This window comes from Sus scrofa, chromosome 1 (assembly GCF_054392235.1).
Source record: "Sus scrofa isolate SSC_HxYL_T2T_F1_AM1 chromosome 1, Sscrofa_HxYL_maternal_Yorkshire_Landrace_v2.0, whole genome shotgun sequence".
NCBI classification, from domain to species: Eukaryota; Metazoa; Chordata; class Mammalia; order Artiodactyla; family Suidae; genus Sus; species Sus scrofa.
The window spans coordinates 17,062,512-17,089,366 of NC_139383.1; the positions used below are offsets into that span (position 1 = coordinate 17,062,512).

Genomic DNA, 26,855 nt, shown 5'->3' on the forward strand with positions numbered 1-26,855 from the left:
CCACTCTGTTCTCTTCATGGGGCTGGCTTTGCCCCAGTAAGGGAACACAGCACATGTTCATGAGGCAGCTTCAATTTCGAGGAGAGTTAGTAAACCCTTTGGGATGCAAATCTAAACCCACTGGACCTCAAACTGCCTGTTTCTAATGGTTCACAATTGGTACAAAATTTAGAAGAGGATGAAAGCAGTGTTATTTATTAAGCTACCTGAAATCCTAACACATATCACAACTCACGCCAGGTATAGTGATAATACCTATCAATACAAATGAGTATTATTGGAGAGCTAAATGTTTTACTCAACTATCCATGAAACTATCTAGAATTCTGTTTCCTCCTCCAATTTATGCCCTCATGAGTTATTCACTGTGGAAAATAGTCCTGATTGAAGTGGCTTCCCATTATTTCTGAAGAGAACTGCTAATCTCTTCTTCATGGCATAGTAATCCATTTCTAAGATCTCAGTGTCTTTGGAAAGTTTAGCTTTATAGAGCTAAGCTATTTCATCTGGGAAGTGTCCTACTTTCTCACCTACTTTGGGAGAAACTTCTTGCCTCCCCAAAGGATTACCTGTGCACCCCTCAGACTGCTCACCTTCTCATCCTTTTTCTTTTCTTTTCTTTTTTCTTTTTTTTTTTTTTTTTTTGCTTTTTAGGCCTGCACCTGTGGCATATGGAAATTCCCAGGCTAGGGGTCAAATCAGAGGTGTAGCTGCTGGGTTATACCACAGCCACAGCAACGCGGGATCCGAGCTGCATCTGCGATCTATGCCACAGCCACAGCAATGCCAGATCCCTAACCACTAGCGGGGCCAGGGATTGAAACTCACAGATACTAGTCTGGTTCACTACCACTGAGCCACAACAGGAACTCCCCAACCTCTCATCTTGAATATTTGGTGGAGCCAATGTCCACCTTTTCACAGCACATCTCCATGTTTCCAATGGCATCCCCAAGTGGCAAAAAGTCTCAGAGAGTTGCAAACTCAAATTCATCCTAGGAACACTTATGTTCATCAAATCCAAAATCTCTAAATTTCTTCAAAGCTAGATGGAATTTAGAGATTTTCTAATCCAATCCCTGTATCAAGACTCCAGTGCTCAGAGAAGCTCAGTGATTTGCCCAAAGTGACTCAGCTAGAGTGTGGCAGGGCCTCAACACTGTATCAATTCATGATGGGCCATCTTTACTATGAATTTCAATAAATAAATTAGGTAGTTGTGTGAAACACTGCCAGATGCCAAGTAGGTCCTATGAAATTTATGTTTGTTTGGGTTTTTGTGAGATGGAGTGAACACAAGCTAACATGAGCCAGACATAAGAAAAAATGGTGAAATGCTGCCAAGTTATTACAGTACCAATAACAACTACGGCTAAGAAAAGTAACTCATGACTCAGAATAAATAATTTCCATACACATTAAATTAGCATTGGCTTTTGGCAAGACTGTATTTGAGCACATGGAGCTGCAGGGATTAGCTGAGAATATGCCAGGCAGATGCTCCCCCTATGTGTGCTTGGAACTGCTTTTCCTTCTCCACAAAACATGAACTCTGATAGTTCAAATTAAAGACAAAAATGAAACGCCCCAAAGTTCTGCTTTCAGCCACCGCAGCCCAGACCTGTAAATCAGCACTGCTCATTTTAGGAAGTTATTGGCTAGACAACAAAAAAGGATGGTTTCTTTTAGCCTTTACTGAAAATAATTGTGTGCCATCATGAAAGGAAAACACATACTCATCTTCAAACTAACTAAAGTTTCTAACATCCCTTCTTAAAAATAGCCATTTTGAAAAGGAAAAATATTTTCCAAGGAAAGCTGATTGCTATGAACTTCCTGCCCTATACACTCCCATATTTTTATACAAATGTCAATGCTTGAGATTCGGGAATGAATCAACCAGGCGTCATCTTGGAAAAGCCTAAAGGCCCCCAAGTAAGCATGCAGGCTGGCCAGCAATCTGGGTGCCAGTGAGCCCTCTCCCTCAGGGCACGGGGGTGCCTGTTTTGCAACACGGCAAACGACAGACTAGAACCTCAGAAAATTATAGTACTTGAGCCCTTCATGACAAGACCACTTCACCAAAAAATTGGTTAGGTCTTAACAAGCCATGAGGAGAGTTAACCAGGAATGAGAGACAGACTTGATGAAGACATAGTCTTGCTGAGAAGGCTTATCAAGTTACTACTTTTCTCCCAACTGGAAAACAGACTGCTGGCCACCTTCCATATACTGTAGAGGGATCATAAAATGTTTTATATTCAACTTTAATTCAATAAAAAGCGTTTGGTTTTTTTTTTGTTTTGTTTTGTTTTGTTTTTTGTCTTTTCTAGGGCTGCTCCCACGGCATATGGAGGTTCCCAGGCTAGGGGTCTAATCGGAGCTGTAGCTGCCAGCCTACACCACAGCCACAGCAACACGGGATCCGAGCCATGTCTGCAACCTACACCACAGCTCATGGCAACGCCGGATCGTTAACCCACTGAGCAAGGGCAAGGATCGAACCCGCAACCTCATGGTTCCTAGTCGGATTCGGTAACCACTAAGCCATGACGGGAACTCCATGATAAAAAGTCGTTTGAGTTTCCTGGAATGGAATTAAGAATTGGTAGCAGCATGCTACCTTAAAGACTGTCTGCTTTGGGTATCGCATACTGATAGGTCATGTTAAATGGCTATTTTCTACTGGTAATCTTCAGATGAAATTTACCTTTCAAGAGTGTGCATTTCACCATAGCTGGATCTGTGTTTTATTTATCCCCACACACAGTACAGCCCCCAGCTCAAAGGACTCTCTCAGTAACTGTTTCATAAACAAAGGACTAAATGAATGACTGGCTTATTTATTGGAAATAATGTTGTTTCAGCAAAGGCAATGTTTTCTCAAAATGTTTTACTTTCACCTAAAAAAAAAAAAATCTAAAGTTACCTACTAGTAAGGCTTTCCTGCAAGAAGTGACTAAATGATAATAAACTGTGGGCTTTTTTTAACGTAGTCAAAGAAGTAGGTTATTTTGACATTGGATTTTTTTTATCTCTTTGATTAAATGTATTCAAGATCAAAATGAAATGGTTGTTATAACTATAAGTAATTTTTTTCCCTCCTGTGTATATCAGTGCAACTCTGTTGAAGTCTCTTTAAAAGCTGTTAAACAATGTAAAACCATGGAGACAATAGGTGGAAAAAATTACATGTTTGAGACAGATTCTCACCCATATTGTTTCAATAACAGCATCATTTCTGAACAAAAAAAATTTTTTTTAGGAAAAGCTAAGCATGGCAAGTGCATCTCTCAAAATCAGCCATTTCACAAAACATTCACATCGATAAGAAAAAGACTTTGTTCTTTAACCATCAAGATTTATGCAGGCTCTTAAGACTGCTTAAACCTGGAAAAATGTTTTTTTTCCTTTCGCCTTTTTGCTGAAATGGCTGGTTTCAGAGGTATATTTTTAAAAATTAATATTCAGATCTGTGCACATTGAATTTCAATCACTACTTCTCCAAGCTAGAGATCTATACAGTGTGGACTCTGTAAAGTTTATAGTGGAGTGGCTCTCTGGAAAGGTGACAGTATTTCCAGCAAGGTTAGAACATCTATAGCCCATTTGCCATTCACCTAAATTTCCTGGACCACAAGGTATCCTTTTCATCTTGGACACACACTTTTTCCACTGGTTCTTATTTCATAAAACCAGGGTAAATCTTTCTTTCTTTCTTTCTTTCTTTCTCTCTTTCCTTCTCTCTTTCCTTCTTTCTTTCTTTCTTTCTTTCTTTCTCTCTCTCTCTCTCTCTCTCTCTCTCCCTTCCTCCCTTCCTCCCTCCCTCCCTCTCTCTCTCTCTCTTTTCTTTCCTTCCTTCCTTCCTTCTTTCTTTCTTTCTTTCTTTTCTATAGGCTCCACAATTTTTTTTCTTTTTAGGGCTGCACCCATGGCATATGGAGGTTCCCAGGTGTGATCAGAGCAGCAACTGCTGGCCTACACCACAGTCACAGTAACTCAGGATCTGAGCCGTGTCTGCGACCTACACCACCGCTCACAGCAACGCTGGATCCCTGCCCCCTGACTGACACCAGGGATCGAACCTGCATCCTCATGGATACTAGTCAGATTCATTTCCACTGCACCACAACGGGAACTCCAAGATGCCACAATTTTTAAAAACAAGTTTGTGATGTTTTCCTATCATTACAAATAACTGTTTTGTTATGCCCTGCCACTAATGTCTTCAAAGAACTAAACGAAATTCCGTGAGGTCTCTGACAGGCTGGAACTTTTGTGGGTGAAGGACAAAAGGGTCGAGAATGATTCCATCAAATGGTGTTGGAGAAGGGACTTCCTCTACCTGCCCTTCTTCTGATGAACATCTCAAGATGAAAGCTTTTTCTCATCCTTTTCTACAGACTATTTATTCTGACAGTTAAGACAAAGAAAAGACAGAAATACAGTGTTGATTTGGCACTACTTGCTAGTTACAAGAAGCAAGTATAAAAAACAAATCACGGAATAAAACAGTTCAGAAGTCTTGAATCCTTACCTAAACATAAAATAAAATTTATCTGCCAAGTGTCCAAATATAAATTGCCCACATTTCTCCACTAGGTATCCCAACTCTGATAAGATATAGGGTTCTGCTGATGCAATTGGATTTGTGTTTTCTGATTCACTTTCCTGCACAAGATTACTTTGACTTTTCCCCTGAAAAATGCTCCTCAAAACTATTAAATCACCATAAGCATTATCACTAATTCAACAAGCGATAGTCTCAATGTCACTCCCCAATCACCACATCATTGTAACTGGGCAGAGCAGACCTGGGGAGATGCTGCCATGTGTGGTCCTTTCCCTCTATGGGTTCCTGGTTAATTTTTAGGTTTCTCTCGGCTACACCATTCAATTAAATTTGCACTGTACTAGGATTCTAAAGGCTTCACACTAAGATATATAAATTATATCCATAAGCAGTAAGTTCAGTTTATAGATTTCGTAAGGACTAAAGAAGATAAATATGCACAAAGGTGTGGACTGACTGCTTATGTCACCCACCCATTCATAAGTTGAAGCCCTACCCCCAAAGTAATGGTATATGTAAGTGGGGCCTTTGGGAGGTACTTGGGTACGATTAGGTCATGGTAGGACTCCTCAGGATAGGATTAGTGCCCTTATAGGAAGAGAAAGGCAGAGAAATATGACTTTCTCTGGGCACTCACACCGAGAAAAGGCCATGTGAGCACACACTAAGAAAGCAGCTGTCACAAGCCAGAAAGATCCTCAGCAAGAACTGAATCTATAGGAACTGGATCTAGGACCTGCCAGCCTCTGCAACTATGAGAAAAAAAAAACAAACAGTCTGTTGTTTAATCCACCCAGTCTACAGTATTTTGTTACAGCAGCCCAAGGTAACTAAGGCACACATCAAATCTCAGCATCTGATTATAGCTGAGTTCAATAGGGATCTAACAATATCCTTAGACGGATAGATCCCTAAGGAAAAAAAAAAAATGTGCATTTTATGATGTCTGGTCTAATGTTAATTAAAATTTGATCAAATGCATTTATATGTATCAGACCCACTATTTATAACCAGGGTAGGCAATTGAGTTTAATTGTAATGAGTCTCTATTGAATTTCAATCCACCACTTACTAGCTCTACGACTTAGAACAAGTACTTAAGCAATCTGGGCTTCATTGTTCTTAATTTTTAAATGAGGATAACAATTATATCTATCTTTTAGCATTACTCTAAGAATTATACGCATTATTATTTGAAAGGCATTTAGAACAATGCCTTGTTCTTAATAAACACTATATAAATGTCTGCTAAGTGAAAATATTTATAATGCCCAGCACTAGAAGGTATTCAATCAATGGGCTAAATCTGAAACCAACAGCAGTACAGCCTTAATAAAACACCAAAGCTATAAAACAAATTTCCTGTAATAATGGGCAACATATAGTAGAAAGAATACTCTCCATGAATCATGAAATGACTGTCCCAGTCACAAATAAATCCTGTGATATTTGGATAAGACACTTCCTCTCTCTGCACCTAATTTTTTTTTTTTTTTCCGGTCTTTTTAGGGCTGCACCCGCAGCATATGGAAATTCTCAGGTTAGGGGTTGAATTGGAGCTGCACCTGCCAGCCTATACCATAGCCACAGCAATGTCAGATCCAAGGCACATCTGTGACCTGTACCACCGCTCACAGCAACACCTGATCCTTAACCCACTGAGTGAGGCCAGGGATGGAACCTGCACGCTTGTAGATCCAAGTTGGGTTCGTTAACCCCTGAGCCTTGACAGAACTCCCAATTACTAATTTTTTATTGAAGTACAGCAGATTTTAATGCTGTGTTAGTTTCTGGTTTAGAGCACAGTGATATGTATCTACATATTCTCTTTCAAATTATTTTCCATTATGGTTTAATCACAGGGTATTGAATATAGTTCTCTGTGATACATGGTAGGACCTAGTTGTTTATTCTATACAGTAGTTGCATCTGAATTTTTAATCACAAATGAGAGAAACTGTACTGTGTTAACTTCTAAGTGTTGGTATGTGGTTCTGAATCAGTGCTGACCCAGTCTGTGACAAAAGGAGAAAACAAAGGACAACGAATTGATTTTTTTCCATAAAGTTGTATTTAATAATTTCAAAGGGGGAGAATAATTGCAGGGGGAGAATCAGACTGGACTTGTGTTAGGTATGCCACTTCCCATCATAATTGTCATCCCCTTTTATGCTCTAAACCAGTTATGCTGTTAATGTAAAAAAAAAAAAAAAAAAAAAAAAGAGAGCAAGAGTATAATGGAAGATACTTTTTTTTTTTTTTTTTAATAACCGCACCTGCAGCATATGGAAGTTCCCAGGCCAGGGATTGAATCCCAGCCACAGCTGCGACCTTCACTGCAGCTGCAGCAATGCTAGATCCTTTAGCTCACTGCTCAGGGCCCAGGATCAAACCTGAATCTCCACAGCAACCTGAGCCACTGCAGTCAAATTCTCAACCCACCGTACCACAGCAGGAACTCTGGAAGATACTATTTTTAAACATATAGCTCATGCTGCCAACAAAACCTAGTGTACTTGCCACAAACTGGCAAAAGATTGATGGTTTGGTCCAGTTTCCAACTAATTCTACAAAGCACCTCCTCATGTTTGCCCTGAACAATTCAGCAAGTTGCCTTATTAAAGAAACTATTTAAGGGAGGCACTGGTACCTCAAGTTACCTTAGAAATCATAGCTCTCAAGTCTTGCTGTTTTGCACTCCCTCTTCTTGAATCCCTCCCCAGCCTCACGGATGAGCTGCTTGGAACTTGCAGCCCTTTATGCCGCAGTTAATCATAATATTCTAAGTGCAGTTGTCCTGTGGTTTTTGAATGTTTTGGAGACTGTGTGCAAGTTTTTGCCCAGGCTACTAACTCCAGGATGCCCTTGCACTCTAAGTTACAAATGTGAAATTACTAAAAATAACATCTTCCAAAATAATATTCCTTAGGTCATACCAAAGTAAGTAGAAATACATAATGACAGGCGTGGTAAAACTGTTTCACTTTTTGGAACTGAAGTGACGAGTCACTACTAGAAAGAAGAGGAATCCAGAGAAGAATAAGAAAATGTCTTAAATAATTCTTTAATTCATAAAAATCAGTCCCGAACAATTTAAAACAATCAGGGGGTAAAAATAACTAGCAGAGACAAAAAGAATATGGGAGCCTGAGAGGGAAAGGGCTGGTGCAGAGCACAGGAAAGAAATGACGGACTGAAAAAGGGCAGGTAGGGATGAATTCTGGAAGCAGAATGAACAGAAGGCGTATTTAGTAACACTTGCCCCTGGACTTTCACACAGTACACTGTTATCCCACGTACCCTCCCAGCCTCACTGGGATGCTGGGACACAGCTGACAATTTCTGCATCTTCCAGACTGGGAACTCAGGCAGGGAGATGATCATTAGGCCACAGATGCCCTGTTCTGAGGGTTGGATGGGGGCAGAATTAGGCAGCATACATTCATGGGTTAAAGGGGATTTGGGAGCAGAGGATGCTTTATGTACATATATAAAGGTTTAAGTTGGGATCTAGTTCCTCTACAGGAACCAGTCTTGCATTTAACAACTAAAATAAATTAAAAAAACAAACAAACAAAAAAAAACAAACTCCCAGTGTAACTTGAAATATACACTTAGTCCCTGGGCACCCTCAATTAAATTAGGAATTTTTCCACTTCTTACTTCAAGGAACTGGTGGCATCGTGTTTATGGTAGACCATGTATATTTTGAGTAATTCCCGCTTATTCTCTTTCAAATAAATAGCATCTGCCTTCTAATTTTTAAGAAACAGAAAATTCTGGCTTTAGTTGGCTTATTCAAATGGAGGACGAACAAACAGTTAACCACAATGTACTACTGGTTTTGAAATACCATTGTAACATCAATTTATTTCTACTGTTGATCTGACTAATTTAAGGATTTTTTAAACTTGATAAATGCTTAATAATGACTACTTAATGAATACTTTTGCTGTGAAGCTTAAATATAATCATCATCATAAATACTTTGATTTACTTACTATGGATCAGGCAGCTCTCCAAGTGCTTTATGTACGTAAATGCGTTTAGTTTCCTATTCTATTGTACAGGTGAGGAAAATGAAGCCAGGTGGGGTAGAGTGACCTGCCCAAGGTCACTCTGGCAAGTGGCAGAGTCAAGGATTTTAACCCAGATAGACTGGCTCTAGAGCCTATGCTCTTAACATCACATTATCCTATTACCCTGCCCCTCTTAAGTGAATGAATTTAATTTTAAGGAACATATGATCATTTAGGTGTATTACCAAATATAACTTGCTCCACGAGCTTAATTTTTCCAACAATAATACAATGGCATTGTTAGCTTATGATATTGTGCTTCCTGAGCTCTTCCTATATACAATTCTTGACCTCAAATCTAGTGCAAAAGTAAGAATTAGATTTCTAAACAGCACAAGCACAGTTTTCTTTATTAAAAAAAAAAATAGACTCACAAAGCACTTGGGAGTATCAACCTGTCAGACCTAAGTTAAACAAGTAAGTAACTTAACAGAAGTCAAAACCCTGTAGGAGTACCCCAAATGAAGAAAGTAAAGAGTTAAAACTCTTTCATAAATGCATGGAAACAAGTGGCAATCTCTATGACATTTTTTTGTCTCCCAAAATAACAAATGAAAATGGATTGAGGTAGAAAGATTTTCTCACTCTCCTTAATCCAATCATTTCAAAAAAGGTATAAAAACCCTATATACCTTAAATACACACACACACATATACATACATACATATATATACATACACACATATATACACACACACACATACACATACATACACACACACACAAGGGTAAAATTTTCCTATCATAAATTTTACAAAACTACGTCTGTTCACCTAAATATCAGGTCAATGTTATTATTTTAATGAATAGAGAGAGAGAACAGTTACATTTCTTCTCACAAACTGGAATAATTTTTAAACTGAGAACAGGGCAAGGTGACCAGGATCATGATGAATACTCTTGTTGAGATCATCTCCTCTGAAGTTGAGACATTTTCTTCCTCATAGGAGGCCACAGACTCCTCTCTGAGAGTGGAAGAACAAATCTTATATAATTCTTTTTACTCAGAATCTTGTTCCACTCTCTAAGTAAGATAAAATGAGTTGAATCTATTTTGGTGATAACTGAAATGTCCAAAAGCCCATTTGCAAGCAAACCCAGAAGTATGTCCTATAAATTGCTCACACTGTAGAAAGGCCAAAATCATCTGCATTTAACCATTATCAACAATGCCCTTGGGAGTTCTGGTCGTGGCGCAGTGGTTAACGAACCTGACTTGTAACCATGAGGTTTCGGGTTTGATCCCTGGCCTTGCTCAGTGGGTTAAGAATCTGGCATTGCTGTGAGCTGCGGTGGAGGTTACAGTCACGGCTCAGATCCCACATTGCTGTGGCTCTGGTGTAGGCCAGTGGCTACACCTCCGATTGGACCCCTAGCCTGGGAACCTCCATAGGCCATGGGTGCAACCCTAAAAAGACAAAAAGACAAAAACAATGCCCTTATTTTTTTGGTATTTGCTGGTAGGCAGAATAATAACTCTCAGGGATGAGGCCACGAGCCTCTGGAAACTGGAAAAAGCAAGGAAATAGATTCTACCCTAGAGCTTATAGAGAGGAAGACAGACCTGCTGACTCCGAAATTTTACTCTGTGAGACCCTCATTGGACCTTTGGCTTTCAGAATTTTAAGAAAACAAATTTGTGCTATTAGCTTGTGATAATGTGTTACAGTGACACGGAAAACAAACACAGGTACATAGAGTTGAAAGTTAACATCCATGGCCAACAATTTCATAGAGAATTGAAATGGCTCATGAAGTTTAGATATTTAGGAGGCATATTGTTCAAAGAGGTGTGAAATTATAGTAAATCCAATAAAAAAGCATACATCTCTTCTGATATTCACAGTGAGGCAAACATCGCCACAATCTATGTAGATAATTCATTTAAAAAGTCATGATAAATAAAAACAGATGTTCTTTGGCAGAACTCACCTATCTCCCATCGCCAAATGCATGCTCTCACCTCTGATTCCCAGGTTCAGTCTTGACTCATGCCATGAATGATATCTCTCAGGGCATCCTGGCAGTTCGCAGCATCTCTTGGTGACACGTCTTAAAAGTTTTGACTGTCTTCTTCCCAATCTGATTCCCATATATCCTAGCTACACCTCTACTTCTCACAACTCCAATTAAGAGCTATGTTCCCCTTAGGGTAATCACACTAAGCCTGTCCTTCCCTGCTTTTTCTCTCTTCCCAGATGCTACTTTATTCTATAGAACCCTCTCCTTTTCAAGGAGAAACAAGAAGTTGGTCACTCTCCTCAGCATCTCATAGACCGAGACCTCCTTCTTGGGCACAAAGGTTGCCTGAGTCAGCTCCTGCAAAGCTGATGGCAATGATATGCCAATGCCCTGCCTCTTGAGTGTCAGTACATTTGGACACTAGCAGGTTGGTGGAAAGAAGGATGGCCCCACAACATACACGGTTGCAACTCTTTTCAGGATAATTTAAGATGGCTTATGAGCTCCACCAAAGTGAAGAGAACAAATGATAAAGATTTTACCAGCCATGCTGAGTATAAACTTCTGCCTTAAGTGCCTAGACGGCTGAGCTCCTAGGTTAGAAAACAAATTTTGGATCTAATTTCAACTGTATTTGGGCTAAGCAAGCAGCCATTTCTTTTTTTTTTTTTTTTTTTTTTCGGGGGGGGGGGTCTTTTCTAGGGCTGCACCCGTGGCACATGGATGTTCCCAGGCTAGGGGTAGAATTGGAGCTGTAGCTGCCAGCCTACACCAGAGCCACAGCAACGCCAGATCCAAGCTGCATCTGAGACCTACAGCTCAGCTCACAGCAACGCCGGATCCTTAACCCACTGAGCAAGGCCAGGGATCGAACCCGCAACCTCATGGTTCCTAGTCAGATTTGTTAACCACTGAGCCACGACAGGAACTCCAAAGCAAGCAGCCATTTCTTAATTAACAATGTGCTCATTCAAAGGGATGCATATCAGCCATGTGGTCCCACTGTTGCCATGACTGAAACCAAACAAGCAATTTCGAGACAGCCTGGCCAATAAAAATGACTTTAGGCTCCAACTTGGGTAGCAGAATGAACTGGCCTACCATTGGGGGGAGAGGGGAGCCTATTAGTCAGACCAACCTGCCAATCCACATCTCTCCTACTTTCAGTATCCCAGCTGCCTTTCAAGCTTAGAAAGGGGATGCTTTACCTCTATAGCATGCTGCAATGATTCAAGGGACCCAGACAACTCCATTGACCAGATTCTGGTGCTAAGAAAATATTACTAATCCCTATCAAGTTTTAATCCAGAGACAATGAAAATAAATGAGGAGTGTATCTTCTAGAAAAAACTATTTACCAGTAGCCCATGGTTCCTTCAGCATGTCAGTGTTCTCTAGTGATGATAGAGATTGGATATTTTCAAATAGCACCCACCCTATCCACCCAGCAGAAGTTGATCTCTAAAGTTCACTATTAATATTATATCGCACAATATAAGCCTTCAGAAAAGATTTGTGTTTTGTGTCAAGTAGAGTATGTTGGCCCTAAGTTTGTTGAGCAGGAGGGCAAGGAATTTCCTCTTACTATATCTGTGATTGCACAATCACCCAGTGGCTGGGTGATTGGGGCACAGACCTTGGCCCAATTCATCTTCTTTTCAAAGCTAGACAGCAGTCACGTTTATCCAACACATTCTTGTGATTCGGCCCCCAAAACCTAACTTCTTTGAACCATCTGAGCACACTTCATCAACATAACTTGAACTTAGAGCTCCAAAAATATGATCTGAAGATCATGAAGTTAAATGAGCTCAGATATTCCTAACAGGCCAAAGATTTCAGCTGTAATGGAAAAATACTGAGAACATTATGTACATCTTCAGATTCTCAGGCATTATTGGTCCTTCATTCTCATTTCCCCCCTGCATTTTAGCTACTTTCTGTTATCTCCTTGAATCAAAACCATCCTCAGAATTCCAAATCCTCCTCAAACCTAACATAATTTTTTTTGACAAGTTATAAATGATAGGAAAATTGCTACAGACAAGTGGTAAAAGACTATCAATCAATCCTGAGGAATGATAATATCAAACATAAGCTAATCATCACTTGAAGGGATATTTGTCAGGTTTTTCTTTCATCTATTCTGAATCTATTTTGTCTAAGTATATCTCCCCCCAGGTTCCTTTTGGTTTCCATTTGAGTGAAATATCTTTTTCCATCCCTTTATTTTGAGTCTATGTGTGTCTCTTGTAAACAGCATAGAGTTGGGTCTTTTTTTAATCCGTTCTGACACCCTATGCCTTTTTGATCGGATAATTTAATCCATTTACATTTAAAGTAATTACTGGTAGGAAGGACTTACTACTATTGTCATCTTGTTTTCTGGCTGTCTGTAGTTCCTTAGTTCCTTTCTTCCTCCTTGCTATTTTGCTTTGGAAAGTGATGACTTTGACCCCAGAAGGTTCTGTTTTGAGTTCTCTTTATCTTGTGCATATCTACTAAACATTTTTGTTTCGTGGCTACTGAGGCTTACTTGAAATAACTTATAGATATAACATCCTATTTTAAGCTGATAACAAAACTCCGATTGCATACAAAAATTCTACCCCTTTACTTTCATTACCCACATTTTATGTTTTTGATGAAATAATTTAAATATTTTTATATTGTAAATCCATTAATAAATTATTGTAGCTATAGGTATTTTTTCATACTTTGGTTCCTTAACCTTTATACTAGAGTTAAGTGGTTAACCATCATACTACAGCATTAAAGTATCCTAAATGTGACTACATCTTACCTTTACTGGTGTGTTATATATTTTCATGTTACTAGTTAGCACCCTTTCGTTTTAGGTTGGAGAACTTAGAGCATTTGGTGTAGAGTTAGTTTAATGATGATGAACCTCTCTCAGCTTTTGTTTCTTACGGAAAATCTTTATATCTGGGTAAAGCAGTTAACCCTTGAACAATGAAGGGGGGTTAAGAGTACCAACCTCCTTACCATCAAAAATCTATGTATAACTTATAGTTAGCTCTCTGAATCCACTAGCTCTCTGTATTTGGTGTTCCATGATCTCAGATTAAACCAACTGCAGAATATGTAGTATTAAGGTATTTACTATTAAAAAAAAAAATCTGTGGATAAATGAACCCATGCAGTTCAAACCATGTTGTTCAAGGGTCAGCTATATTCTTGGTTGGTGGTTCTGTTCTTTCAGCATTTTGAATATATCATCCCACTCTCACCTGGCCTGCTGAGAAATCTGCTTATAGCCTCATGGGGGTTCCTTTGTATGAGAGAAATTTTTTTTCTCTTACTGCTTTTAAGGTTCTCTCTTTGTCTTTGATTTTAGACAGTTTTATGATAATGTCTTGGAGAAGATGGCTTTGGCTTGAAACTTGGGTGTGATCTATTAGCTTCCTGAATGTAGATGTCCAAATCTTTCCTCAGGTTTGGAAAGTTCTCAGCCATTATTTCTTTAATAAGCTTTTAACCCTTTCTTCCCCTCCTCTCCTCTGTGACTCCAATGATGCATAGATTGTTTCTCTTAAGGATGTGCCATAAGTCCTGTAGGTTTTCTTCATTCTTTTTCATTCTTTTTTTCTTTTTGCTCCTCTGATGCCAATTTCAAATGATCCGTCTTCAAGCTCATTGATTTTTTTCTTATGTTTTGTCCAGTCTGATGTTGAAGTTCTCTGTTGTAAGCCTTCAGTTCAGTCACTATATTCTTCAGCTCTAAAATTTGTTTGGTTCTTTTTTAATGTGGTTGTTTTTTTTCTTTTTTTTTTAATTTTTTTTTTTGTTGAAAGTTCTTGTATTGTTTTCCTGATTTCATTAGATTGGTTTTTTTTATCTGTGTTCTCTTGATGCTCTCTGAGCATCTTTAGAATGATTATTTTGATTTTTTTTGTCATGTAATTTCCATATCTCCATTTCTTAAGGTCAGTTACTGGATGTATGTTGTGTTTCTTTGGTGGAGTCATGGTTCCCTGATTCTTCATGATCCCTGTAGCCTTGTGTAGATGTTCAAACATTTGAAGAAGTAGTCACCTCTTCCAGACTTTACAGAGTGACTTGGAAAGGAAAGACCTTCACCTGTGAGTAGGGACCTGCTAGAGCATGTTGTGACCCTAGGTCTAGTGCGTGCAGGGCACTGAGTATATGGTGGCTCTAGGTAGAAGGGGACATGGTGACTTATCACCTCAGGCCACTAGTGTCCACATCTGTAACTATGTGGTCACTGGTGAGCACTGTGAGTGAACCATAGAGACTAAAAAGGCTGGAGTTCCCGTCGTGGCGCAGTGGTTAACGAATCCGACTAGGAACCATGAGGTTGCGGGTTCAGTCCCTGCCCTTGCTCAGTGGGTTAAGGATCCAGCGTTGCCGTGAGTTGTGGTGTAGGTTGCAGACGCGGCTTGGATCCCGTGTTGCTGTGGCTCTGGCATAGGCCGGTGGCTACAGCTCCGATTCAACCCCTGGTCTGGGAACCTCCATATGCTGCGGGAGCGGCCCAAGAAATAGCAACGACAAAAAGAGACAAAAAAAAAAAAAAAAAAAAAGAGAGACTAAAAAGGCTAAGGTGAAACCAAAGCAGGTCCTTTGGTGCCCCAAAAGAGTGAGGGAGCTGGTTGCTAACCCTTTCTTGGAAAAACAAACGCTTTCCATCTGGGGAATTCCCTCTTTTAACTAAACAATGCCAGCTTAGGAAATGGAATGATGCAGGCAAAATGAACCATTCTTTCTTCACTTTTGTGTGGTTATTGTCAAGTTTTTTGTTCCATCGTGTTGCTCAGGTTTCTTAAATGGACTACAGAGTTCTCCCAAAGCTAATTTTTGTTATGGATAGCTATCTTATTGTTGATCTTTGCAGTTGGAAGTTCTGGGGTCTCTTACTCTGCCACCTTGGTTATATCACTTCATTCTGAATTTAAAATTCTGTAAAAATCCCTCCCATGCCAGTCTATAGTACATAAGATAGTATCCACCAGAGAACAGTGTTAATTGAAACTCTAAACACACAAGTCAATCTTTCTAATCAAGGAGGCAAATTTTAAGAGAGCCTTTACTTTCCACCCTTCCAAGTTTTTTAAGTTGTACTGCTACCAATCCTAATATCACATTTCTTTTTCTGTGCTAGCAATTGAATAGTGAAAAGGAAATATAGATAACAGGATAAACAGCACCAATAGCTAATAAATTAAAAAAGGAAATATAATCCTCCTTTAAATTATATTTATCACAAAAGTGCACAGTTCCTCTTTGGTTTAAAACACAGGATGGCAACTGTTCTCTGTAGGCAATCAGATTACTATTGATTTCAAGAATACTTGATTTTAGCCAAGATACAGAAGGCATTCTTGGAGCAAAAGACTGGAAATTAATTTATAGGTTACCTTTTTTCCCCAAGAGTAAGTTTTATATTGTCAACAATAAATTTCCTTTTTACAGTTTGCTATATTTAGAGTTAAAAAAAAAGTTCTGAATCATGCTTTTAGATTTTTTTCATAAACTTTTACACAGTCTGAAAAAGCATGTAGTTATGTATGAAAAAGTCTCCAAAAATCAGCATTTCATGTCATATTTCATATTTTTCAACTGAAAGAATTATCTCTTGCAAATATCTTTTTTTTTTTTTTTTTTTTGTCTTTTTTCCTTTTCTAGGCCTGCTCCCATAGCATATGGAGGTTCCCAGGCTAAGGATCTAATCAGAGCTGTAGCCACCAGCCTATGCCAGAGCCACAGCAACACGGGATCCAAGCCGCGTCTGCAACCTACACCACAACTCACGGCAACGCTGGATCCTTAACCCACTGAGCAAGGCCCGGGATCAAACCCGCAACCTCATAGTTCCTAGTCGGATTCGTTAACCACTGAGCCACGACGAGAACTCCCAAATATCTCTTCTAAAAGTAAAAGAAATTATCTACACCTCTCTGATGCTGTGGAAAGATGTGGAGAAACTCACGCTCCTCTCAGTGTGTACATACATGCAGGTACACCCACCCACACAAATACAAACACCCACAACTCTTGTGAGAGCCATAAATACCTTGCATCAGCTCTTTTAAACTACCAGCTTATTTAATTAGCTTATTAATTTTTAGTTAAAATCTTTTTAGTTAAAATCTTATTTGCTCTTTCCAAAAAAAACCTGTTTTCCACTACCCACAATAAATATAGTTTGCGTTTTGAAGTTCTTCCAGTAAGATTTTGACTTTTGATGCAAAAATAATGTTTTAGGTATATATATATATATATATATAATTTATTTTACCTTTGAGATTACAAGCCCCCTCCCAAAGGAAGGAAAATAAGTTTTGTTCATATTATTTAAGAAATAATAAATTACTCATATTCCCCCACAGAAGTTTCTCATGGCCTCGGGTTACTTAGGCTTTGTATATCAAAAACCTTCCTTGAGACTGTACATCAGACTTGGTTTTTCAGACTGTGTGGATTACTATATTCTCTGTGTGTGCATCTCTCCTGTTTCATGAATCTTGCTACTTAAGGACATTTTTCCCCAGAAACAAGAAGGTAGCCCACAGGTGTGAGGTCTGGTTGTTCCCAGGGCTTGAGCAAATAAGAAAATATATTGAAGATAATTGGGGTCAGTTTCTTTTAAGTCAGAGAGGGAGTTATAAATATGGAAAAGGAATTATTCTTCCAACTAGAATAAACCCAGAGTGTTACACTGGAATTGAAGTGTCAATGTAAGCACAAGGCTTTAATAGAAATCATTATAGGAATGCGTGTATGCGTGTGTGTGTGTGTGTGTGTGTGTGTGTGTGTGTGTGTGTGTGTGTGTGTAGTCACATATTTTATAGCTCTGTTCACTGACAGAGCCTAGAAGCAATGACCTCCCAGTAGCAAAGTACCTACTTAGCACCCAGATCTTCATTTGTAAATACTATCCTCTACTAAAAAGAACAAGATATCTTTGGAGAAATTGTTTCTTTTTTACTATATTCCATGATTCATTTATTTATAATTCCACTTTTACAGAGCATCATTTCAGTGAAAGCTATAGTTGAGAAGTTTCAAATTATAGTGTCCTCTTTGGGGAAATTGTTGATTCCAGGGCACAGAAAGTACAAGGGGAGCCTGGAACATCTTTTTTTCTTTTTTCTTGTTAGGGTTGTACCCACAGCACATGGAAGTTCCTAGGCTAGGGGTTGAGTTGGAGCTACATCTACCGGCCTACACCACAGCCACAGCCACAGCAACATGGGATCGAGCTGTGTCTGCGACCTACACCACAGCTCATGGCAATGCCGGATCCTTAACCCACTGAGTGAAGCCAGGGATCGAACCTGCACCCTCATGGACCCTAGTCAGATTCGTTTCCAGTGCACTACAACAGGAATTCCTAGAACATCTTTTGGACCATAAATAAGGAAGTACTCAAAGAATGATGAGGATATGTTAAAAGACATAGAAGCCAGCTTGATGGAGTCCCTGGCTGGCCAAATCTGGTAAATTTTGAACTTCAAAATAAACAATGGTAGTAATGAGTTATAATCCATTGAATCAAATAAGACTTCATGAATCTATATTTAAATAAATGTATAAAGAGGAGGAGAAAATTCTACTTTATAGTGAAGTGTCAAGCAATAAAAGTAGAAAGAATGAAAATGTAGAAAATCACTGTTGGCAACAACCTGGCAAGAACTCCATACATTTAGTAATAATTGATTCAGTCAAGAACCATCAATGGATATTGAAATAATTGCATAAAAATCTGAGGAAGAGCAGAATATTTACACAGTTTTCAATGTCTCCTCATAAGATATTTACTAACTACTTATTACATGATACTAGTTACTTAAATTTATATGTAGGAATTTAGCAGATGCTATTTTACCAGTGACAAAAATTAACATCACCAGAGATAAGACAAGCCAGCATCATGCACCCCCAATATGGTGCACTGAGAATCACTTCTTGGTATTTATTCCTGCCCCCAAGAAAGCATAACCTGAATGCAACCATGAAGAAACATCAGACAGCCTCAAATTAAGGAACATCCTACAAAGTTATTGACTTGGACTTGGAAAAAACTGCTATAGAAAGAGACTAAAGGGACATGACAACTAAATGTAATACATGATTCTAAACCAGATTGTGGGCCTATAAAGGGCATTATTGGGATTACTGACAAAATTTCAATGGGGTCAAAGCATTAACTAGAAGAATTATATCTATGTCAATATCCTGATTTTGATGGTGGTTTTGTGGTTATGCAAGAGAGAATTCTTCATTTTTTAAGAAAATATATATTATGGTTTTAAAGGGTAATGGGACATTGTGTCTTCAACCAACTCTCCAATAGCTCTGAAAATTAAATGACACATAGAGAGGAGATATACATATATGTATATATACAAAGACATAGAAAGAAAGAGCAGGAAAAAGAGAGAAGCAAGTGTGATTAACTATTAATTTGGGGGACTCTAAGTGAAAAGTATATGATAATTTCTGTTTTATTCTTGCAACTTTTCTATAGGTTTGAAATTATTTCTAAAGAAGTACTTTTTTTATAGGAAAGATTAGAGATTTTAATATGTCAATACCTTCAGGTGGTACTTACTACGCACCTGTTTTTTTGCCAAGCTCTGCAACACACTGGGAATACACAAAGGAACTAGTCCTGACCTTGAGGCTCACTACCTAGAGGGACAAGCAAATACCATAAGATGTGAAACACCTGAGACTAGGAGGTGGGCGTCACCAGCAGGCACAAGTGGGCTGTAAGGGCATTCTGGAAAGAAAAGGCAGAACATGGAAAAACCAGAGTAGCTGTTTCATGGAAGGAGGAGTGGAGGACAAGTCTACTTTTAAGCAGAGAAACTTTCAGTCGCAAGATGCCGTTTTTCCTTTTTCATTCATAGAATGTTCCAGGCCAGCTACACTACATTTGGTGTAACAAAAGAAGAAACTATTACTGATCTTGACAATTGTATTCACTATTCATGAATATAAGTTACTATTGAGAGTGTTGTCGAATTGGTCGAATGGACTTGCCAGGGGTCCTGGCAAACAGGCAAGTCCTTTCTCTGATTGGATTCGAGCAGCCAAATAACGAAACCGATGCTAAGACTAGAACAGCACAAGCTTTCTTGAAGGACCAGAGAACGGAGACGTGGGAACCTAGTTCCCCCAAATCAACTTCTCAACCCAATATGGGCAGAGGCACCAAATATAATGGAGAGCTGAAGTAAAGGAAGGGAACTGAAAAGAGTGAGAGAAATATTCATGTGTTACCCAAGAACAGGGGTGTGTTTGGGATCCAGAAATGATCCAACACTCCTTTTTAGTCCTTGTTTGGGCTTTTCCAGTTGTTGTCATAGCAACTGTCAAGGGAGTATCATCTAGCATGCTAATGCATTACAACAAGTGTATCATGAGACTCAAGGTCTACTGGAAGTCAAGCCTTCCCTCATCTTGGGCCTAGTTGGATCTAACACGTTGTTTTTTTTCCTCTTTGCAGCTTCTTCCTAAAACTTAGATAAGAGTAATTGCTTTCAATTGAAGGGAGGGGCAGGGGTATGATTCTGGGAAAAGAGCCTTGGTAACAGTACAAATATAAAATAATGCTTTTTAACACAACACACTGACTTTTAAAAACAATAGGCAAAAGATACAATTCCAATTCTTCAATTCTTTAAGAGCATAAAATGCATTACTATTTGTCTGGATACCTTCTGTTCAAAAAATGAACATACCAGCCTGATAAGCTGTCAGCAGGTGAATAAGAGAGAGTAATGTAAAAGACGGCAATATCTTTCTATCTGGAAGTCAATAGATTTTCCAGGCCAGTTCAAGTCACAGTCTGGATTACTTCTGCAAATGTAAGAAGTATGAGGTAACAGGGCTTAGTTTTCTGAGCCCAGGGTAACTACACAATGAACATTATGTCAAATCATATTTCATTCTTCTATGTAATGAGAGAGAGAGTAACTCAAGAAGCAGCTTGGTATTTTAGTCTCCTTTAGCATCTAAGCCATACTTGCTTTGCATTTCATTGCTATCTCTGCTAACAGGATCAGCATTGAATTCAGACTATTTTTCAGCCTGAAAAGCAAGCTAAATTGAAATCTATGACTTTCTTTTGCAAAGCTGCCCTCTCTTTGTGATGTGAGTTTCATTCACAGAACCCAGCAGGACCCTGCCTCAGCTGGAGCCTCCCCAAGGAAACGAAAATTCAATGAAAGTATTAACCCTCCATTTCTTGGGTCCAAACTCAATTTCCCTTCCACAGTGGTCTTATATTTCATAAGAGCCCAGATTTTGATTCCTCTGCAGATCGAAAACCGGGGTTGGACATAAAGTACTTGATGGGTCTGAATATCTTAACAGTTAGGCACTAGAAGATAAGAAAGAAGGAACAAATCGACTTCTTTCCTTTCTCATTTCTCTCTCTCCTTTGAGGTAATTCCCTGTGTAGGAAGTGCAATGTTCATGAATATATAATTTGAATGGACTCAAATGTATAATTTGAATGGACTCAAACGATGTTAATTTATCATCCCAAACACACTCAATAAACAACATAATCCTGTCTTCAAATAATATAATATTCCTTAGAGTAGGTCACTTTTTTCTTAATATTTGGTAAATACTCTTTGAACTTGGATACCAGCCTAAAACTTCCTTACAATCACAGAATTTGCCCCGGGGTTAAAAGCCAGCCACCCACGTTTGAAACATTTATGTCTGAACCTGCAATTTGTTGGCCACCCACACTCGCTCATTAAAATGTTGGAACCAAATTTGCTTTGCCAGCTTAATTATCAAAGCCAAGAAATCCATTTCCCACTAACTGAATTAATGACAGCATTCTCTGTCGATGGAAAAATGAAGGCCCATGTGTTACCTGCCTCTCTAGGTTAGCTAATGCACCTGTCGACTTCCAGGGCAAAGTGAGCTTAGAACACATCTTGTGTAAACACACTGAGAGTCACACCCAGTAGGGGGCCAGGTATGTCCTTCACCCCAAGCCAAACTTTGGTAAATGAAATAAATCACTTATTTCAGTGGCCTGAGGCATATATTCTCCTTCAAGTTTTATACCACTTTAATCTTCTATTTTGGATTTACTCCATTCTGAGTCTTAATTTTCTTGACTAATGGAAACAGACTCCTAACTTACTAACCATCACAGTCTTCTGGTAAAGGTCTTACACAGATTGCTCTTAAGGCATTATGTGTAATATATCAGGACTTGTTCTTCCTTTAACACGGTGGCTGGCAAACTTCTTCTGTAAGGAGTCAGGCAGTAAACCTGCCCAACAACTCACCTCTGAGTTGCACTTATAGACAACATGCAAACAGATGGGCATGCAGTGTGGCCATAAGACTGTACTGACACAAACAGGAAGCGGGCCAGATTTGGTCCATGTGCTGCGCTATAGGTTGCCGACCCCAGCTTTAATATTTCATGACTTTACTGTCTAGTAAAAGTTAGCCTCTATAGAGAAAAACCAACAAACAAACAAAAACCAGAAACACAAGAGTAGTTCAGAGGCCAACTGCTTCCAAATCTCCTAGCATGTTTGAAGAACATTCATGTTTCTGGGCTGCAGTCCAAATTGACGGAATCAGAATCCCCATGAGTGGGGCCCAAGAATCTGCATGTTTATCAGCTTCGCAGTTAACCCTTACAGCACCAATTTAAGATCTTAAAAGCCAGAGTTCCCTCTTGTGGCTCAGTGGGTAAGGGATCCAGTGTCATCTCTGTGAGGATGCAGGTTCCTCGCATCCTAACCCTGACCTTCTCTGTGGCTTAAGAATCCAGCAGTGCTGCAGCGGGTCTCAGATACAACTTGGATCTGAACCTTGTGTTGTCCTGGCTGAGGCGTGAGCCTCAGCTCCAGTTCGACCCCACGCCTGGGAACTTCCATATGCCACAGGTGCAGGCCTTAAAATACAACTACAAAAAAGATCTTAAGGTATGGCTTCAAAGTAGGATGGACTATAAAATACTGTATCTATTGGGGATGATGGTTTGAGAATAATAGAGAAAATTCTATTATCCAAACCTTAATCCCAAAAAAGAGATTCACCCTAATCTCAAGGACTATTTTGGAGTTCCTGTCATGGCTCAGCGGAAATGAATCCGACTAGTATCCATGAGGATACGGGTTTGATCCCTGGCCTAGCTCAGTGAGTTAATGATCCAGCGTTGCTGTGACTGTGGTGTAGGCTGGCAGCTACAGCTCTGATCCAGCCCTTAGCCTGGGAACTGCCATATGCCGTGAGTGCAACCCTAAAAGGCAATAATAGTAATAATAATAATAATAACAATAATAATAAGGACTATTTATTACCCCCACAGAAGGGTAACATTTTGTGGTTTAAGAAAAAATTTTAAATACAACAAAAAGGAAATAAATGTTCCGTATTCTATTTTCTGTTTCTCCTATATAAAAGCCATTTAATCTCAGCTTTAGTTTTCTTATACGTAAATAACTGGATGTAAATCTTCATTGTTTAATACTTTACAGTCCATTCTTCACACATCCCCAAACAGGGATGTACTTGTTAGCATCACTCTTTTGTTTGCTTTCTGGTTTTAGTATCTCAAGAAAACTTATTTCAGCAGAAATCGGCTATATAAACATGCACCAACAGCTGGAGAGAACCCCATTAACTCCCTTTAAAAACTTTGTTAGAATTTGTACAGAAGCCTCTCAGGGGTCACAGAGGACATTTCCTTTCTACCTAACTCTTCTTTCAGCAACACATGCTCAATTTGGAGTTTATTTATCTTTTTATTTCAGACTGAGAAACTCCTCTCATGTGAGCATAAGGGTCCGCTCTTGGTACAATCCACTTGTCTGTCTCTGGATGTCATCGTCACATTTCACCTGAAATGCTGTGTTGATACCAGCTGTCATTCGTCTCCACACAGTGACTGCGTGGCTGGAATTCACTGTTTGGGACCAACCACAGGGTTGTGGTGCATGACAAGTCATTGGCTTACTTTTCTTGGCACTCTTGAGAGAATTTTAACTCAAGTGGGTGAATCTGGGTGAAAACATAATACACAATTTTAATCCCTCCGTTTACATCCAGGCCAGCCTATCCCAAGGGACCCAACATTCCCCCCTGCATCTCAGAATCATAGCTCCTAGTAGGTCACAGTCAAGCCCTCTCATAGGTCATAGTCAACGCCCCCTTTAAGAGTCTATCCTTTGGCAGGAGACCCATCAGGTTTGCCACTAGCGAGCAGTGAAAAGTCAGATGGAAGCAAACTCAGGACTCAGCCTGCCTTTAACTACAAAGTCTAAGAGTACCCCATTAGTGATAAAGTCCTCTCATTCTATAATTTCAGTTCACATAATCAACTATTTAGATTTGAAAACAGGGCTTTACACCGAACAGAAAAACTGCTAACAAACACGGATATAAAATGTTTCCTGAGTTCCCATTGTGGCTCAGGGGGTTAAAAACCCAACTAGTATCCATTAGGATGAGGTTCCATCCCTGGCCTCAGTGGGTTGAGGACCCAGCGTGGTAGTGAGCTCTGGGCTAGGTCTCAGACGTGGCTCAGATCCCGTGTGGCTGTGGCTGTGGCCAGCACAGGATTCGACCTAGCCTGGGAACTTTCATAAGCCGCAGGTAAGGCCCTGAAAAGAAAAAATATCTATATGTGTCCAAATCCAAACTCCTGAGCCAGACAATTTTTCGTCCCGAATTCCTTTTTTTAATTTGTTTTTCTTTCTGACCAAGGCAATGTTCCTATTGATGGCATTGATTTCTAAGAATGTAATATAGATTTTAAAATAAAAATGAAAAAAATCTAAAAAACCACCCTCTCCACACCTTCTCCAGCATTTATTGTTTGTAGACTTTTTGATGATGGCCATTCTCACTGGTATGAGGCGATACCTACCTGTAGTTTTGATATGGATTTCTTTAAATAAAAATAAAATAAAAATGATTTTCCACATGGCATGTATTTTTCAGTTAATGATATTTATTAAATATCTATCATGTGCCAGGCACTATGCACTGGGAACACGATGGAAAAGAACTAGGGAGAGAGGGCTTGGTTCTCCAGCTTCTGGGGGTTCACTTGTGCCATCTTTGTTCCAACATTGTTTTCTTTCACTTTTTTCATCTTATTTAGCTGGTAAGATTCCAAAGGCGCAAAAGGTGGTACAATGAACAGTACCCACTCCTACTCTGTCTTCACTACCCAGGTGCCTTCGTAGAGGCACCTAATATTAGTAGCTCATATACAGCCCTCTAGAAAATGCTATTCTACTCAAGTAAACCGGTATATACTCTTTCTTTCCTTTTCTTTAAATAATATTAAATACGTCATTTATGCGCTCTGTATTGCACCTTGCTTTTTACACTTGACAAGTCTCAGAGTTCATCCTGTATTGACATACGCTGTTCATAGTTGTATAGTACTCCACTGTGTGGATCCAGCATAACTTACCTAACAAGGGACTCTGAGGGACAGTCATACTGCTTTCACTATTTTATTATGACAACTTATTGACACATATTTTTATTATCCACATAGACATACACATACTCTGATGCATAAAACCACCCTTAACAGTGTAACTTGGCTTACAGACTAGTCCCTGCATCAGCCAGCAGTCTCCAACTCATGAGCAGCACCAACACGGCTGACCCTGACGCCTCCACACTGAAGCCCCCACCACCCCTCAACAGAAATGTCAAAGAGAATGCACTGCCACTCTGATACGGCTGTGCTGTGTATCCCAGAAAGTTCCCTTGTGAGAAAGGGAGAGTGAAGAATCTAGCAGAGACTTCGGAAATCTGCAAATGATCACCTCATTTTCCTGAAGTCTCCACATGATATCAGCAAACTACATCAGGTCCCAGTGCGGCCAGAAGCCGATCGGATCAGCTGCAGAGTTAAGAGCTCGTAGAGCTATCACCGGGTGTCATAAGTTGATAAGAATTTCTTGGTCAAAGGCCCTCTTGGCTTGAGCATTTTTTTTTTTTTCTTCTTCAAAATCTGGTTAAACCCTCAGAGTTTTTCCTTACCCCCCCCCCCCGCCCCCGCAGCTGCAGACTGCTCACGTGCATGCCCCTGCAAGAAGGCGAACTGGAGTGTTTCCTTTTAAGCCTTTTAAATCAAACACCTTCCATAGGTACTCTGGCAGCTCTTCTAAGTCTTTAAAAGCAGAGGGGAGCAGAGAGAGGACCACACACACACACACCCCCCCTCCCAGGTCCGAGTAGTCGCTGGGCTGGCTTGGAAAGGCAGTCCTTTCTCACTCACGCCTCATACAGGTGCTCCTCCTGGCCCCTCACTGGCCCGACTTCATTATAAATGCAAACCCTCTCACTAGTCTAAAACCTCCAGAGTGCTGCCCTTATTACCCCATCATTTAACTTGGTCATGGCAATTTATTAAGAGCCCCCAACGTGGAAGGTGCCGTAAAATTTATTAAACTTTGAAATGATTGAACGTGCATCATGTAAATGAATCCAGATGTACCTCTGGAAAAGCTGAAAAGATTTTTACAGACATGAAAATGAATCCGTTGTATTTTATCTCATATAAGTGGCGAAGGGAGGGGTGTGAACTCACAAAACGTAGGCGTATTCATTTATAACATATTAAATTAGTTCACAGATTGTAAGAACAGCTTTAAAAATCACCTGGCAGAGAACAGCCTTTTCAGTACCCTCGTCTGGAGCACATTTCCCTTATGCTGCGTCAAAGGCGGTAAAGGTAGCGGCACTGCAACGTCACATAAACAGGGAAAGACATGTCCTGCTTTGTCATGGTCAAGTTTCTTGCCAATTAAAACTTCTCCCATTAAATGAACTACTAATGGCACTGGCTTATATTAGGTTGGGGGCAGTGTGGCCTCGTTTATGAAAACCAGGAATTAAAAAAAAAAAAAATTTTAAAGGTTCTGGGAGATAATGGGACCCAACAGTTCCCTCTCTCTTCTTCCTCTTTTTCTCAAACCAAAGCTTACTGAGGGCATGTTCTAGAAGTTCACCAGTAGCTACGCACTTTTGTAAGATGTTCTGAAGTAGTTCATGTACACATTTACAATATAAAAATAACTGCAAGGTAATTAAAGACAAGAATATCTTAACCACAGAAAAAAATATTTGTAACAATGCTTTACAACTTGTTTTAAACGGTGTCACTGAATTGTTGATCTCTATAATCTATGTGGTAATTCCACATTAGGGAGATAGGCTGAGAGTAAGTCTCCTTCTCGTT

General features: G+C 39.5%; 1 protein-coding gene and 1 long non-coding RNA gene across 7 annotated transcripts in view; both read right to left on the bottom strand.

Annotated features, from left to right (window-relative positions):
* The window catches only part of UST (uronyl 2-sulfotransferase), a 439,470-nt gene that overhangs the window by 209,534 nt on the left and 203,081 nt on the right, over nucleotides 1–26,855 (bottom strand). The window lies entirely within an intron of this gene.
* On the bottom strand, nucleotides 6,422–12,097 carry LOC146405945 (uncharacterized). Its single transcript, XR_014844937.1, has 2 exons — nucleotides 11,497–12,097; nucleotides 6,422–9,903 (listed from the first exon to the last, which is right to left on the bottom strand). It is a non-coding gene; the product is annotated as an uncharacterized LOC146405945 (long non-coding RNA).